The following is a 19511-nucleotide window of genomic DNA, read 5'->3' as shown; positions in this document are numbered from 1 at the left end:
ATTATCAAAGGAGAGGTTACTATCTACTTGGGTTCCCAGATCCCATATTATGTCTTCTGTATTTAGGGGGCTGCCACCTATGTGGTACTTTGTGGGTACTTTGTTTTTTCCAAAGGGGATGACTATGCATTTTTTGGCATTTAGCTTGAAGCCATGGTTTAGACACCAGGTATCTGTCTCAGTGTGACCCTTTTGGAGGATATCTGTGTCAGCCGGAGAGTCAATTATAGCCCCTAGTTTGCAGTCGTCTGCAAACTTGGTCAGCCATAGTCCTCCTGTGCTTGCCTTACCTCTGAGAAGTATATGCCGAACAGGAGGGGTCCTAGGACTGACCCCCTGGGAATGCCACTTGTAACCAATTTAGAGTCAGACCAAGCTCCTGCAACTCTTACCATATGGGTTCTGTCCATGAGCCAATTGGCAACCCATCTTGTGATGTAGGGGGTTATGTTCAGACTGGTGAGCTTGTCTATAATACCTGAGTGGGGAATTGTGTCGAAGGCATTTGCGAGGTCTAGGTAAGCTGTGTGGACCACCTTTCCCTCATCTATAGACTTGGTAACTGTCTCAAAGAAGTCCACCAGGTTTAGGAGGCATGATCTGCCCTTAATAAAGCCGAACTGGATAGGGTCCAATGTTTGGAGGTTCCCAATGTCTCTGTTAATGAGATCCATGATGATGCGCTCCATAGCTTTGCAGACCAAGCTAGTCAGACTTATAGGGTGATAGTTCACGGGGTCCTTTGTGGCTCCACCTTTGTGGAGTGGAATAACCATTGCTGTGCACCACTCTGTGAGCACGTAGCCTGTGGAGAGGCTGAGTTTAAACAGTGTGTTTAGGTGAGGGGTTAGTCCATTGATGCTGTGTTTTTGGCTTTGGAGATAGCTGTTTTAACCTGAGTGTCTGTGATTTCAGGGGCACTACATTCTTCTGGTAGAGTTATGGGCCCTTTTGGGGGTGAGAGGGGGGTTAAGTTTGCATTGAACCTGTCTGACAGGATTTTGGCTATATCGGTCGGTTCAGTGTATTTTGTGCCATTCTGCACTAAGTCTGAGTAGATCTGAAAATTGCCACTTAGATTCTTGACATAGCTAAAGAATGCCTTGTGGTTATCTTTGGAGTCCATGGCAATTTTTCTTTTGAAGCTAGCCTTGGATGATTTTATGAGGGATGTCTTTCCTTCTTGGGATTTTACTCTTTTCTGTACTAGTTTCCTCCTTCTATTGTATAGCTTGTTTATGGCAGGGGTCCACCAGACTGGTTTCCTTTTCTTGGAGGAGTGAGTCTTGGTTTTGTTTGGGATAGCATGATCCATGCATTTTTGTAGGTACCCGTAGAGTGCATTAGTAAAGGATTTTGCAGCTTGGACAGTGTTATCCTTTATCATGGGGGCTTTGAAACTTCCCACCTCAGTCTTAAGTAGCATGAAGTTTGCTTTTGAAAAGTTTTTCACGGTGGTTTGTTTGACCGGGAGTGGTGGCGGAATGTGGATATCCAGAGTGATTAGTTTATGGTCAGATCTAACCAGCGAGGGTTTGATCTCCGGTGTGGAATACTGGTTGCCCATGTTGGTGATGACCAGGTCCAATATGTTGTCACCTCTGGTGGGGATGTTGACCAGTTGATCCAGGGCATTTGAGTTTATAAATTCTAGGAAATGTTGGGCAAGGGAGTTTGTACTTGAGCAGTTCTCCCAGTTAATATTTGGGTAATTGAAATCACCCAATATTAAGGTGTTTGGTAGGACCTTTATGTTTCCTAGTATTTCCAGGAATGCTGAATGGGGGTCCTGGGACATGGTGGGTGATCTGTAGCAAGCTATCATTTGAATAGCAGTTTTGCCCATTGTTAGTTGCACGTGGATGATCGCTGAAGCATCGTGCTATGCCACTAACCTGGAGGTGTGGGTATCCTTGATGAATATGGATACTCCCCCGCATTTTGTATTTCAGTCTGGGTTTTGTGGCCGAAATGTATGGTATGAGTTGTAGCCTGGTAGTGCTGGGGTGCTCTCTGGAGCCCTAAACCAGGTTTCTGTTATTGCACGTATATCGATTTTCTCCATACTGAAGAGTGCCTCGAGTGCATGCATTTTGAGGTTTAGACTTCTAGCATTGAGTAGCATTACCCTCAGTTTTTTGTTACTTGTGCTATTTATGGCGGTGGGTTATTTTATTAACTTTCAATATGCAAAGAAGTTTATTATGTTTTATATAGAGTATCCTTATGTCGTCACCATGTTATTTGCTTTAAAGAATGGAAAGGGAGATACAGGAAAGACTGAAAAAGGGAAGACATAACAAACAAAAAACCACAAAAGGAAAAAATCAAGAGGATTGTGTTGGAGGACGTGGGAAAAGAAGGGTACTGTGTTTTTGCTGGGGGATAAACCCTGCTATTTTTTCAAATTGTTTTTTTATAAGAGGGTAGTCTGAGTAAGAAGTAAGCAAAACAGTGTAGAGGAGGGCATAAGGGAAGAAATAGGGGATAAGGAGTTCAGTCCAACAGGTACACCCCCAGTTCACAAGACCTCAAATATTTCCTCTGGGATGCATTGGAGGACCCTGATGCTGAGGGTGCAGAGGCCTGTGATGGTGGTGCAGTGGTCAGCGCCACCTGGAGCAGTGAACCTTCAGCTCATTGGAGAACATTCTGGACTGGTTGAAGGCATCTCTCTAGTACCTGCTCCACCACATCCTCAGCCAAGTCCTAAAACCTATGGTCAGTGAAGTTTGCCAGGCTGCAATGTGCCAGAGTGCTTACAGGATCAATGCCGCTGCCTCGACCATGTGAGAATGTCCATGGATAGGCTGAAGATGAACATTCCCTGACTTGAGAGGCACATGGCTGGGCTGCTCCTAAGAATACTGAACCTGTAGAGAAATTACCAGAAATGGGAGAGTGAAAAAGAAAATAAAAAAACATACATTTATTCATAATTAAAAGAAAAAGAAAAACAGAGAGAGAGAGAGAGAGAGAGAGAGAGAGAAAGATAAGGAATAAATGCAGACAAATTCACATGTAATGTTATTCATAATTCCAATCATATCAGCACTGAATTTTATATTTATTAAAACTTTATTCAAGTTAAACAAAATTTCTGGGGAATGTTTGTGGATGCATGGGAACATTCAGTATATTGTTATCAAGTGATAATGATGTTTACATTTGCAACAAAGATCTTAGTTTTTTATTCACACGTCACTGGCTTTGTTGTTTGGTTCCTTATCTCCAGTTTGGATTTGTTTGTGGTTGTTGTTTATGTTTACATTTGCAGTCTACTGACGCTAATGAGATATTCTGCTTTAACAGAAGAAATGGCAACACATTTTTAATTTCTGATTGATATGGATTCTGCTGCAATAGAGTTCACTTTAATCTTTCTATTATCTATGTATATAAATTACTCTTGCAGTTATAGAAACAAAATCAGTTGAAAACAGAAAATATTTATCACTTAACATTTCATTTTTTAAATGGAAATATTTTTTTTATTCATACTTACAAGCACTCGCAGTCAGCCTCACCAATCTCCTGTTCTGCTAGGATTCTATTTCCTTATCAACTGCTTACAGAGCAGATAACAGTGTTGTTTCTTTGTATCAGACTTTTGTCCTTAGTATTTCTGACCTGATTACTTGTCCAATTCAGCAAGGCATTGAAGTTATTGTTGCAACTGCTGACTATTTGTGCTTACTTCTTTAAACATTTATTTTCATTTTTGAAATATGCTTTAATTTATTAAACATGGAAACAGTAAAGCTCAGACTGTTATATGTGCTAATATTTCTTCTTTAATGCAAGATTAAATAGTAGGAGTATGTCTTTCTTCAAATTGTTGCACATTTTTAAGTAAGCACAGCTTGTTTGTTTGTGGGAGGAGTGTTTTTTTTTTTTTTTACCATACGTTTTCAGTGTAGGTTCTCTATTCCACTAAGTTTTGCAGACTTAAGTTAAAGATTTAAGTAATAGCCTATGAATTTTCTTTAGGCAACACAGTGTTACCTTACCCTCACAAGCAGAAGCTATACACACATAAAATGTAACAACTGAAAGGAAGTTTTAACATCCTTAGAGATCAATTTTCATTAAATAAAACATGTTTACTGTTACAGATGGCTGTAGTAAATAACGTTCATAGCAATATGTGCTTTGATAACTTGCTGCTTAATAAGTGCAATTATATATGGGGATTATGTAGAAATATATAGAAGTAATACAACTAGTCATCTGTTATTAAACTATGTGCTGGTCATTCAATTGATACTTTAACCACCACCCCACTCTCCCAACCTCCACTCTGATTAGGGTGTGTTGCCTGACTGAATTCAGACATCTTGAACATGCAGTTAACATTGTGGAAGAAATGACTGCTTTATACAATTATCACACTAATAAATATTTTCTAAGCTATGCAAACAAAATCCTTTCTTTACAAAAATGTTCTACATTTAGTGCAGGTAATAACTGAGTCAATACCTATTGTACATAAAATTATGTGGCAATTATTTTTTTTCTGCATGTGTATACAAATACATACATTTATATATCTGAAAAATATTTGTAACTATAGTCATGCAGATGTACATCTTTATTTTACAGAGATGTTATGTATATGTATACTGACATGTATTTCTTTATTCATACATATACATTTGTTTTAATACATAAAAGTATGCCATCACATAAATGTTCCATATTTGTATACAGATACATTTCTATATCCAGGAATTGTTATGCTTTCTCATACATTATATATAGGTACATGTTTACAATTACACAGATTTCTTCTACTATATACTTTCAGTTATGCAACATTTATATAGTATTTTTAACCCTATGTTTGATAAGACTACAACAAATATATACTTAATATAGAAGTCTGACCTTTTTGCTGTTACCTGACTTACCCTTCTGTAGGTTACATATCTGTGTCAGCACTAAGAGCCAGAATGGGTGATACCTGTCAGGGAAAACAGGTGCTCACTCAGCACCTGCCAGATATCACTTTTCTTCCAACCCATAGACACAGGACTTATTCTAATCCAGGTTTGACTCCCTACAAAGGTAAAGCATTATTTTAGTCTCCTTGCCAAATGAACGTGAAGATCATCATTGAGCCTTTACAGGTGCTGCCATCATTCAAAGTGCCAGTTCTAGAATAAGGAGTGTAAGTTCAGGCTGTAGTGCACAGAGTTGGAATCACACCCTCTGGGGTAAGACATCACTGTAAAAAGAATGACCAAATATCACTGGCAAGTTTGGTTTAACGAAATTGCTTTATCACATATATTTTTAATCAATACTTTCACAGTTCCTTTCTATGGTCATTACAGTTCAATAAAGAAATATTTACATTTTAAGTTGCTTATATCTATTTTTGCTTGCATGATCAACTCTTGTTATTTTTATATGAATAGCAAACCTGCTGGTGATGCATGAATCCTTTGTTTAAGAATACATTTTTCCGTGCTGCATCAGCATAAATCATTTCCATTTCCTTTTTATTTTATACATTCATTCATTCATTCATTCATTCATTCATTCATTCATTCATTCATTCATTCATTCATCCATTCATTCATTCATTTATTCATTCATTCATTCATTCATTCATTCATTCATTTTTCTGCTTTGTCTTTTTGCTACTGTGTCAGTGTTGAGTGATTTCAGGTAATAAGGTGTATCGCAGAATGTAGGGTGGCCTTTGATTACATTTCAGGAACATGCAGACTGGATGAGATCTGACTCCATTTTCCTTTTTCTCAATATTGGGAATTTTTAACAATTACTGCAGAATTCGGCAGACTGCTGCAGACACCATTGCTGCAGCAAGCACATACATAAGGGTTTCATTTTGCTCCATTGAAGGTGGTTTTGATGAATATAAATAAACTGAAACCAGTCTCATAAACTGCCTTCAGCGAACATTGAAACAATTTTTTTTGCAGGGATTAAATCCCCCTGTACTCTGCCATGTGGAAGAACACTCCCGCACACAGCACAGGATTATATATGACAACTCCAAGGTTGCAAAACATTAGAGAGAAAAGGAAATCTGCACTTTCATTAAAGCTGGTTTTAGCAAACTTGCTTCTGTTTCTTCGCACTCAATTAAATTGCCCTTGATGGCTTGACATGTTCCCATACACAAGTATGTACACAAGGTGTACTTAGGTGGATTACTGAGTTATGTGCTTATGCATTACTGTGATTCATAGAAATAAGTATAAATAAGCCTAATTTGCATACAACAGGCATAAATGACCCCAGACGTATGCAAATAAGTTTAAAATTGCCATATTAACTTGGGATTACTTGAGATAGATGGGTAATGCTTCAGGAAATTGCAAACGTAATACAGTATGAAAACAATTGAAAAACTAGATTAAAATTAGTTGAAAGCTGTTGATATTGATTTCTGACGTTAACAATGCTCACTAGGATTAATGTGTATTGTACAGATCTGACTGTAAGATGTAAGTTATTCATATATTCATTCATGTCATGAATGACACATAAATGAGAATTCATGACAGCAGCACTGAAATTCTGTGGGGAATAATTGCAATGTGAGAGGTATTTTGGAAATTATTTTTGGAGGCATTTACTTCTTATAATACACAGGATATAAGTGCATATTTTGAAGTCACTGAAGTCTGATGTACTCCATTTTCTCCAATGTATTTTTGTATCAGGATACATGCTGATTTACTTGAGAATTTACATCAGTCATAAATGAAACATGGTAGTATAAATGCAGAAAAGTGCTAAGGGAAGGATATGTCTGTTAGAAATGGTATGAGCTGACAGTGTAATTTTAATTAATTGAAATACTACCATGAATTTGTGGATGATACTTTACAGGTAACTACAACACAACTTTGTCTGAATTTGGATTTACAATATATGTATATGAAAGTGAGTGTTGTGTCACCATCATAGCTCTCAACTGTACAGATTTTCACTGACTGTCCAGATTTTTGCCTCTTATTTTTAGTCTGTTCCTCATAAAATGTATGGTTTTCTGGCAAATCACTGAGGATTGAAGTCAGTAAATAATGACACACATTTGAGTTTCAGACTTTGTTTCCTTCACAAAATGTATGCTAATACAAATCCTATTATACTAACAATTTTCCAAGTTTATAAGAGCAATATTTAAAATCCATCCTTATTTGTAGGCCTCTGTCTCCGCATTATTTCAGGCTTTGTCCAGATTTCGTACACAAAGAGGTTGAGAGGTATGGTCACCGTAAATGTTTTTGTACTCATATCTATAACATATTTGTGATGAAAGCAGGCATGCTTTTGTTGCTGTTTTTTTTGGCTGATGAATGGATGAGAAGTTCTAGTATGACTTTGGTATGTTGTTTTAATAAATGAATGATGCAACAGTAGAGATCAAGACAGAGAAAGAGCATCTTTAGCCGTGAGGAGAATTGCATCCATATGGCAGGCTTTAGGATATATGACAAACACCATTTTGAAAAAAGGAACTCAAACAAGCTGAGAGGGTAAAGGTATGGAACCAGGTAGTTATGCATATAAATACTGTTGACAGAAGGAACCACACATTAGCACAGTGCAAAAAGAGTGCCAGTGATATGGTAGGATGTGCCAGATCCAAGGCAACACAGAATGCAATTAGCTATAGCTGTACAGGATGAACCTCCAACAATCATTCCTGTAATACCTGGTGAGCAATACCTTCTCTCCATTTGTGGATAAAATTATGAGACAGACAACAGTGATGCTGTAATAATTAGACGTGATGTGGACATTGGTTTTTACCATATTCTGCACAGATATCTGCTCAAGAAGGTTAGTTTCACAACTGTAACATATGCATATATATGAAGGATGAAATTAAATGATTAAATGTAGCACATGACATTTACTATTAACAGGTGAACCATCCATTTCTGCATGTACACTGTGTGCATGATAAATGTCCTGTACAATACATCACTCAGCATACAGTAGTGTACCCCACCATCAGAGTAGTGATGTATTTGATTAATTCTTTATAGGGTCAGCATCAGAAATAAACGTTCCATTATAACAATAAATTTAGAGGACATCATCAGCAGAATACCTGATGATGATGATGATGATGATGATGATGGTGGTGATAACATAGCTCTATTTATTAGACTTCCTGAAGAAAGTGGCACACAGTTGCCAACAACATGCTGTTAACTCTGCAGAAAGTAATAATGGATCAAAAAATCAGGTACATGGTGACATTACACAGCAAGATGTATAGGGACAAAACTGATGTACCTCTTCACTAGTATTTGTAAATCTACAGAAACACCTTATTGATGACAACAGAAATTCAGATGCAGCAGTGTCCACAGTGCACCTTCACAAAGGGGTGCCAAGTACAGGCATTCACCACAGATACCCAAGGGCTCATGTAAAGCATTGGCTGCCCAGCAGCAAATCTGACATGGTACTGTTAATGTTGAGTGCACTGCTACAGAGAGACAGCTGCAAATTGTTGAAGACCACCAGGTTTTATGTGTGGATTTCCAGCACTACATAGAAATGGCACAGAGTAGGGACAATGCCATGATCACATTGATCCATATTATGGTTGCACATCAGGCATCTATGTCTTCCTCCATTCATTCTTCCTCCATTCATACTCTGGTGAGGAAATATCAGACTCAAATAGGAGTTAGTGTTGAAAGGGGAAGAGGACAAGGTACTGCCCTTATATGTGGGAGCATATCACTTCACAAAGCAAGTGCATTACAAGAAGGTAGTATTACTACTGGGCGTGGCACAAACAGAAGTCATGCAGGACAAGACAGAATTCATCAACGTAACACATTACTAAGGAAAGCATCTGCATGTGGTTGAGTTGAATAATGATATTACTGAAAAGTAAAGGAAATATTGTGAAAGAAAACTATATGTCATTATATTCAAATTGCACTAGTTTGCATCAGTAAGGGTCTACAATTATTTCCAAAGCATGCAACGTATAAAGTAAAAATACAGTTCACAATTATCTTTCCATGCAAACAAGCACTGTTGCCACTTCACCCTCAGCACTGTACAAATGATGGATCTCTGAGGATAGAATGTCTTATCTATGAGCAAATTAATCCGATGTGCAGTAACTTAAGAAATAAGTAATAATTTCAAACATGTAATAGTAAAACTAAGAAAACATTGCATAATACTAAAAAAGCTTGTGAAGCATTTTCCATTAAAGTGCAAAGTATGACCTCATGATAAACAATCAAATACAACTTTTTATTCAATTTACAGCCTCATGACAATAAGTACCTGTATACTGTAGTACACAGTCTAAGCAAGAAGTCTTGTGAAAATTAGTTAAAAACTGTATAACTATTCATTAAATCATACCTTATTACAACACTAAACAAGTGTCAGTGAGCAACCTGGCATGATTTTTACCAACAAGAATATAAATATCTGTTCTGAAATAAGTATAATATTTAAAGATGAGAGCTAATGTCTGAGGAACACTAATAGCAGACCTTGTACCACACATCATATCACATGCATATCACTGTACTCATCAATTATACTCTATGTGTTTTGTTTACACAAAAGGAAACACTAACCTGAATGTCATGGTCCATAGTTCTGCAGTAGAAGATGCCTCTTTATTTGTGCTGCCTAATGTTCTGCACAAGTCTGCTACATGGGGTTCCCTACTACTGCAGCTGACTGGTCATCATTTGGGATGGAATTGGGAGCTGCATGGGTCACTTCACCATCAGACCAGTGGATGATCATGTTATGCAAAATGCAACAGGCAAAAAATACCCTGCATGCAGTAGCTGAGTCTTCCTGATGGGCAGTACAGACTCATCTTAGCACCTAACACGTTCAATGACAATACATGCCTGAGACAGAGCTGTATTGAAATTGTCTTCTGCAGGTTCACTTGGATTTCTCACTGTGTCATGAGCCATGACTCCAGTGGATATTCTGCAATACCTGAAAAAATAGAGACAAGGGTGGACAAAACAAAGAAAAATAGGTTTAGTATGAAGAATTACATTTTACCATGAATAAATACTTAGATGATAAAAAAATCTTACCAACAGGAAGACCACTGGGCATCCTACCATGTAGGTAGAGGTGATAGACTGAGATAGTGTGCCAGCTATTGGAATCATGTGCACTGGCAGGATGCTGTACAAACTTATTGATGAAGCCCCACAGTTTTCCCTGTGGACCAGATGGGGCCTTGTTTACAACATGATGCAATCTATTGCAACAAGCAACTCAGGGAAACATGCCACCCATAAAAGGGATGCATAGTATGAGCTCTGTCTTGAGGTGACACCAGGAAACAGATGTACTTATCCACACTTGCCAACAGTACATCTGGGAGCTGCTGAAGTATCCTCAAGGCAGAAGCCTGTGAGATTTCAATTGTATCCCCAGTATGTCTCTGGAAAGTCCCTGGGGCAAGTATAATGAGAACTACACATACCTTAATATCCACAGGCGTAAGAAGGTCACACATCCCACCTATAATCCTATGGAGGTCATATATGCTCACTAAGACATTTATAATATGCCTGTCTTCTATCCATGTCCTCTCTGAATATATGAATGATTTTCGCTCACAATTATAATGTGTTATTCCATACCCATATTTCTGCCTTCTTGTCCATCAAGCACTGGTGGGCACCTGCTGTTTTAGCACAGTCAAGACAAGCATCTCACACCAGGAAATAGCTAAGCTAGCAGCAAAGGAAAGCATCAACATGGATTGTAAAGTAGTTAGAAAAGGTATGTTTCTTCTTTTTTATAATGAATCTCACATGGCACAGCAATATGTTCCTTTCTGACTATGAATTGCAAACAGGTGAGAGAAGGAATTAGCATATGTGGTTTTGTATCAGTTCTCATTTACATCTCATTCTTTCTGCATTTGCATAACTATATTCATGGCCATTGTGCACTGGCATAAATGGCCTCAATGAATTATGCCTTTGCCGTACTTCTTTTCGAAATGTGCTGACCATCTTTACACATTTGCATAATGACTGAGAATACCACCCTAAATCTTATAAAAACAAAATGCAGGGTATCCCTTAATTATCTGTGTTTCTATATTTTCATTCCTATAAATGTGACGTATAAAGTGATATTTTGAAACTTTATAGAAATGTTACACACGTCTAATTTTAAAAATGGACATTTACAATGGGTTGGATTCACTAAAATCCTCAGTGCTCAAGTTATTTGTCTCACATGGGTTGGTCTGTTAGCACAATGGTGAACAAATGCGATCAAAGACATACAAACACACTGCCTCTCTCACTGTCACTATCTCTCACAAAACCTCCTTCAAGCCACTACAAAGATGCATGTATAAGTCCACACAGTTACGCATACACTAAGACAACCCAAACTCCCCTACATATCCAATGAACTTACCTGCACTGCCAGCACTCCATTAGGAGTAAATGAGTGACTATCATGTTTTTATTGTGGTCACTTTTTCCTTCTACACTAGAGAATTTCAAAATCTGAGCAAATCGGAAGCTGTAGATATATCTCTTGGAGAGTACATAGCAAATTAGCATTAGTTGCTCTCCTCATACTGGCATATTAGCATGCCGCTTCACACACAAGACTGGTCTGCACACTGAGGCTCCCAAGACAGAAGAACCTTAGTGGTATAGCGATTTATTGAATTTAAAAGGATTAGGGTGATATGGGAATCATCATGGTTAAGGCTTATGCATCGCACTTGGCTTTTTCTGACTCCCAGGCCATTTCTCCAATTTTTTACACAGAGATTCATTAAAAGTCATTTATTGGTTTATCTGTTCAAAGGGAACCACTGTGTTAATCATTGTGCAATATTATACATAAATATGCTTTACATTCAAATGAATGTTTACTTGATCAAAACATTAGAACGTTTATATATATGTCAAAATGTATTTTATAAGGGAAATAGAATCATGGACATGCAACTCTGCTGAACTGTAATAGGTCCATCTTGTTGAACTAAACAACTTACAAATCAATTTTATTTGATTTTGATTTATACAAAGCTGTGCTCTATAAACTAACTTAAGGGCACAATATTAGATTCAGCTAAAATGACTATGTCATCTCTATATTGGAAGTTTTTTAATTTGAAAACTATGAAAGGAACATTCCTTACATCTAAAAGAACTGGGTAAATGTATAAGATAAAATGGTCAATATTAGATATTTGAGAACAATTTAATGATTAAAGCTCATTGTCAATATTACTTTTGCAACCGTGAATTATTAGCATAATTGTGGCTTAAATTTCTGTTATCTGAGTAAATGTTATGGCTAGGTAAAATGTAATTAACTACACATTGTAGCATTTTATGGTACTACTCTTTTTTGTATCATGAAAGATCAAATGCCTTTCATTTGATATCCATCCCTGCTCCTGTACTCCCTCGGCATACCATGGTCAGTGTGTTTGCCATCAAAATCCATAGTTCAGTTATCTAACAATATTTTCTATCTATAAAGTTCATACTGCAAATGGTTCCCCTCACCTATTGACTGATGATTCCTTGCAGTCTCCATACTGCTGCAACATGCCCTAGGTCAGAAAGCTCAAGTTTTCTAATTCTTTTCTAGCTATAAACTTCATACTGTGTGTGGTGCCCCTCACCTGTTGACGGACGATTCATTGCACTCTCCATACTGTTTCAATGTGCCCTAGCCTGGAAAACTCAGTTATTCTAATTCTTTTCTATCTATAAAGTTCATACTATGAGTGGTCACCCTCACCTATTGACGGACTAATGCTTGTACTCTCCATACTGCTGCATTGTGCCTTAGCCTGGAAATCTCAAGTATTCTGATGTACTTTCCTCTCCCATTGTGCTGCAATTATTAAGACACATTCATAACTGTGTTAAAACTGTAGTGACATGCACATGAGCTGGTCCCTAACAATAGCTTCCCCCCACTCCTTGTATTTAATACACTTCCTCCTTTCCATACTTTATGATAATTTTTCCAGAAGAAAACAGGTTGATTGTCAAGACTTGTAACATCTCAGTTCCTCTCACTAACACACTAATATGTTTCTGTAAGTATAGCCATTTTAAAATTAATATCTCTTTGACCAGCATAGACTACATTGTACATGTAACATTAGTTATTGTACTGACCTGCCATAGTCCGTGATTACTGATTGTTTATCTTTGCTTTTAGTTTATTGTTGGCCAGGTTTTTCTCCAACACTTTTAAATATTTAAATATGTTATTGGTTATTACATTTTCCCCAGGTAAAGTGCAGTTCTATTAGCGATTTCTCCCCTATACCATAATGTTTGATTAGATAAATGAAATCTAAGCCAAAATTATGCTAATTCATAGTTGTAAAAGTGATATTGGCAGTGAGCTTTGATCAATAAATTGCTCTAAACTAAGCATCACCATTTTTAAAGTTACTATCCCTGCTCCTTTACTCCCTCAGCATTCTGTTCTCAGTGTGCTTGCCACCAAAATCCATAGTTCAGTTAACTAGTAAGTAAGTTTACCTAACTGTCTTGGTTGCATTGAAACTCATAGCTGCTTATGATTATTGCATTGTGTAGGCTTTCTATGGATTGTGAGTCTAACAGTAGTTAGTTAAGGTCTGGCAGTTGTAGACCACCAGCTGACTCATGTTTAATGTAATTGATACTTGCTAGCGAATGTTTATGTATGTAAAAAGTTTGTGCCACAACAGAGCCCTAAGCAGCAACTATAACTGATATAAAATTACTGGGACTCAGCTAAACTGTTCAGAAAGGCAGTGTGTATGTGGCTCTAAATTTTAATTATTTTCAGTGAACAGTATTTAGCATGTTTATTTCTAGTTCAGTAGTGGTCCTACATTGTTTAAGGACCTGTTTCATAGTCCATAACTACATTTAATTTAACATACTGTTGCAACGCTATAGACTTATTTGGACTGTAACAGGAAAATTCCTATTTAGGCTGGTTTTACAGCATTAGGCATGCTCATTAGAATTGTTCGTCCACAGCTCCATTCCTTATACTGTACTGATCCAAGCTGTTACTGTAATAGTCACTAGGATTCACTATTTACAATTGAATGAAAAGTAAAGCTTTTGCTTTAACACTTTAAGGCTTCTTACATTCTCTTTCAGGTCTATTTTTTTCACTACATTATCTCATACACTTCCTCTTTTTTAAAGTTTTCTATCTATAAAGTTCATACTGCTAGTGTTCCTTCCCAACTGGTGACAGATGATTCTTTTCACTCTCCATACTGCTACAATGTACCCTAAGCCAGAAAGATCAAGTATTCTAATGTACATTCCTCTCCCATTGTGCTGCAATTATTAAGACATTCATAATTATGTGTTAAAACTGTCGTGGTGTGCACACAAGCTGGTCGCTAATGATAGCTTCCACCCCACTCCTTGTATTTAATACACCTCCTCCTTTTCATACTTTTTGATATTTTTTCAGAAGAAAACAGGTCATTTGTCAACACTTTTAACATTTCAATTCCTCTCAATAACACACAAATATGGTTCTGTAAGTATAGCCTTTTTCTTTGACCAGTATGGACTACAGTGCATATGTAACAGTTATTATACTGACCTGCAATAGTTCATGATTACTGATTGTTTTTCTTTGCTTTTGGTGTGTTTTTGGCCAGGTTCTCCCCACTCCACTCAGGCTCTTGCCACTGCCCTATTCTACCCCCAATTCACACCCACCCCCCAGTGCATCTAAACTTATCACAAACTAGAGACTCCCCCACAAACTTTCCACCAATCAAAAACACTTACCTCCCTCCACCCCACTGCTCTGTACCAATTATCTATTCATATCTTCAAAGTCTGATTATCCACCTAATATGCACCACCTCTCTCCATCACACTTATTTCTGTCTAGACCATAGAAGCACCCAAACTCTCTCACCCAATGACAAGCTTACCAGCTTTCCTATTTCCCTGTATTAACTCCATAACATTCTTCAACTTCTCTGCACTTCATCTCAAACTCTAACCCATCCTAAAGCCTTCCTATAAAAGCACTACATATTAATTTCCCATTTTAACCACCCCTTTATTCATCTATACAATGTCATCCAGTCTCTCTTCCACACACATACAAATATTATCCTCACACACCATCATCTCCATTCTCCTTTTGCTCACATATCACCTACCTTCCTAACAAATTCAGCTTCATTACACTTTCTCCTCCCTAACCAATACATATCTTCAGCCCCACCACCCAATACCCTTCAACTTTGAAATTGCCTCCAATTTTATCAACATCTTACACAGGTTACTTTCCAAATAAATATGCTCAACATTTTCCAAGATCTCAGGCATCTCTCAAATATACAAAACTCTTAACTAAACTTTCTAAGCTTCTTTTAAAATTCCTACCCAATTAAAGCTCTCTGTACTTCATAGCTATTGGCTCACTGCTGGTTTTCTGCTGTGATAAACATTTCTGTAGTGTGTTCTGCCTAAAATAGTTTGGGTAGTAGCTGTAATATTCTCCATATTCCTGATTGTGTTGTGGGCCTAGTTGTTTGTTAGAGGCTGTTTTCTGAGCTCATTGTCCAGGCCATCTTAGTTAGCAAAGACCACCCCCCACTTCAGTGAGAGTTAGTGTTTCTGGTCATTGTCTAATTGGGTTGCCAGGTCTACGGCTTGGAGAAAGCACCTCATTGGCTCTTTTGAGCTTTTTATAAAATTGTTTAAGGTTTCAACTTTCTGTTACTTAAGAAGTTAACTTGAGTGTTTCAGCCATTACACACAGAGCTATCTGAGGAGGAGCACCTGATCTGTGATATATAGCAATAAGTAGCTTGTTTTTTTGCTTATTTTTAGTATTTATTGCTTATTCAAGATATTTATAGCAATTTTATTGTATACTACATACTTGTACTGTATTTCATAGCTATTGGCTCACTGCTGATTTTCTGCTATGATAAACATTTATGTAGTGTTTCCTGCCTAAAATAGATTCCCAACCTCCCTCCCTATTGGCATCCTATCTTTATACCTGCTGGCTTTGCAGTTGCCCCCCCTCCACTATATTGATCTTGGACACTCCTCCAAGTCCAGTGTCATTAGCTCATTCTACCTAATACAGAGAGAACATCTGAGAAAGCCAAGCCACTTAGTTTATTTCCTTCTGTTCCTCCTTTCTCCCTTTCTTAAAAAAAAATGCCTGAATCTCCTTGTGTTCTGACTGTGCTTCTCAAACATTTTGGAAATATAAAGTATATTTTAGTGCATTTATTAAAACTGTATTTGCCTTACTATTGCTACAACTCAAGTGTTCTAGGTTGCACTGCATCTGAATTGTTTTAGTGTGTTTTAGCTGCTTTTCTGTATATATAGACTTTTCTGTATATGTAGACTAGCTACTTATTCTACTGTATTACTGCCTCTTAAATCATTTTTCAGTTGTGTACTTGCCTTGCTTCATTTAAAAAAGTTTTACATTGCTAATTTTTTAGAGTTTTAATTGCATTTACTGTTTAGGGCTACACACTCAAGTGTGTTAGGTTTTTCTGTGTTTATTTACTGTATTATTGCATTGTTTAGCCAGTTTTAACCAAAAAAAAAAAAAAAGAAGAATACTATCTTGTTTGCTCATTTCCCATGTTTCCTAGCTAGTATAGTCCAGATCCCAGGCCTTGCTGGTTTCAGGACTTTATTTCCTGTGTTCAGAGCTATTCAGACCTTGCTGTGGTAGAGGGAAGTCCTACTGCTTACCAGTGGGAGTGGTGAAAATTGCACTGTCTATCTAACACTATAGGAGTGGTTTACAACTCTGAAATTGTAATTTTATTAGCCATTTTGGGCTGATTTCTATCTCTTTCAACTTTCTGGCTTAAGAAGACTTCACTTCGTACAGCACCATGGGGCTATGGTTAAACTATTCCAGGTGCCAGAAAGTGTGCTCTTCAAATTTTCCCTTAGAACTAGCTGGTTTCTCAGTAGTGGCACTAAAATCTGAACCCCTGTGACTAGAACTTGCTCTAGAACCTGCTGGAAAGCACTAGGAAGCCTTAAACTGATACAAGCACTCAACTTTCCTTGTTAATAAGGAGAAATTAATTGTAGGCACTAAACAGCCTATAATTGCAAAGTACCTTGCAAAGGTAAGGGAAAACAGCTCTTGTACTTTCCAAAAAAAGCACCTAAACAGGCATGTCCATGGCTTAGCTTCCGGTGATTTCTCCTGTCCACCTGGTGAATCTAGGCATACTGGAGCAATGTAGAAACTGCCTCAGGTACACAGACAACCCTCTCCTTCTACCACCCAACACTACAACCTGTGAGAGATGCACTTACATAGCCAAACTGGAAGCAAAGCTCTCTCCAGCCAAGATTGTGCTAGACAGTCAAGAGGAGAAGGTTAACACCTGCACTACACCTCAAGCAACACATAGCCCTTCAAAACCCACCCCATCAACACCCACACATAGCAACACTAAATCCACATATGCAGAGGCCCTTAACATTAACCTGCCCAAGCAACAATGACCTCTAAAGCTGAAACCCAAACACCAGTCACAACCCAAGTGACACATAGCTCACAACACCAGTGTGCCACCCAACAACAGCTCCTAAGGCAAGACAATGTACCCAACACTTTAGTCACTGGTGCCTTTATAGTCAGGCATACTGGTATCCCACTCACCAGGCTGAACAAGGTGAAAATTACAGTCAAATGCCTGTTGGGTGTCAGGATCTGCTACATAACCCATGCACTCAAGTCAATCCACAACAAGTATAAATATAGCTCTGTCATTGTCCATGTTGGAGTGAATGACTTGAGACATACCTCCCTGGACTACATGAAAAGAGGCATGGAAGAGCTCTCTGATCATGTGGCCCAGGCAGGTATGATCCTAGCCCTGAGTAGCATCCTGCCTTTGCCCATAATTATACCACAATATAAGGACAAAATGATTGACTTCAACAATTGGCTATGCTTCTGGTGTCATTCAAGGGGGATCCAGTATCTGTCTGCCTGAGATGAAATGATCGACAAACCACGATGCTTTTGCAGAGATGGTCTGCATCTGTCACACCTGGGATTCAGGTTACTGGCTAAAGCTCTGGCCACCCCTATAGTGCCTATTTTAGGAAAGGTTCAAAGGACAAAACCACCACCATAAAAGATACAAGCATGCAAAATCTGAAGGTAATGCTACTCAATGTTAAAAGTCTAAACCTCAAAATGCACTCTCTTGAGGCACTCCGAAAAGTGGAGAACATTGATTTCTGTGCAGTAACTGAGACCTGGTTCAAGGCTCCAGAGAGCACCCCTGGAATACCAGGCTACAACTCTTACCACACTTTTTGGCCACCAAACCAAGACTGAAACACTAAAGGTGGAGGAATGTCCATATTCACCAAGGATATTTACACCTCCAGGCTAGTTGCCCAACACAATGCATCTGAAATTCTCCAGGTGCAACTAACACTAGGTAAGACTGCAATCCAAATTGTAGCTTGCTGCAGATCCCCCACCATGCCCCAAGATTCTCATTACACCTTTCTAAACATACTGGAAAATATTAAGATACAACCAAACACCCTAATACTGGGTGATTTCAACTACCCTGCCATTAACTGGGAAAACTACTCGGGTACCAACACCTTTTCACAACGGTTCTTGGAATACATAAATTCCAATGCCCTTGATCAACTAATCCATTGTCCCACCAGGGGCTCCAATATCCTTGACCTGGTCATTACCGACATGGGAGATAGATGCTTCACACCAGTGCTCACCCCCCCTCATTGGTCAGATTTGACCATAAGCAAATCACCCTTGACATTCACATCATACCCCCACCCCCCAGTAAGGAAACCTCCTTAAAAAACTTCCCGAAAGCCAACTTCATGCTACTCAAGTCAGAAGTGACAAACTTCATGACACCCATGCAGACAGGAGCTGATAGTTTGACTACTGAATCCTACACTAAGGCACTGTATGACCACATCCACTAATGCATGAATCATGCCATCCCAAATAGAACCAAGATGCTCTCCTCCAACAAAAAAGGAAGCCAATCTGGTGGTCCCCTGCCATAAACAAACTATTCAACAGAAGGAAGAAACTGTTGCAGAAAAGAGGAAAATCCCAGGATGCAAAAAAACTCCTTTACCAGCCTCAGTAAGAAGATGAGATCCCTCATAAAATACTCCAAAGCTAGTTACGATAATTACTAAAATAAAATTGCCAAAGATTCCAAAGACAACCACAAGGCATTCTATAGTTGGAATCACTACTAAATACAAAACGCCCAAAATCCCGATGCTTAAAACACTGAGACCACATGCCCGAAACCCCACAATACCGAATATTTAAAACCGTGAAATTCAAAATCGCGAAAGTTACACAACCAAACATCACACACGCACACACACACACACACACACACACACACACATACACACACCTTCCCCCCACAACCAAACAATGCATCCTGCACTAGACATAGG

The sequence above is a fragment of the Protopterus annectens genome, chromosome 1.part0, assembly GCF_019279795.1.
Source record: "Protopterus annectens isolate FY-2018-M chromosome 1.part0, PAN1.0, whole genome shotgun sequence".
Taxonomy (NCBI): Eukaryota; Metazoa; Chordata; order Ceratodontiformes; family Protopteridae; genus Protopterus; species Protopterus annectens.
The sequence above is the reverse complement of the archived record's forward strand: the minus strand, read 5'-3'. Positions refer to the sequence as shown.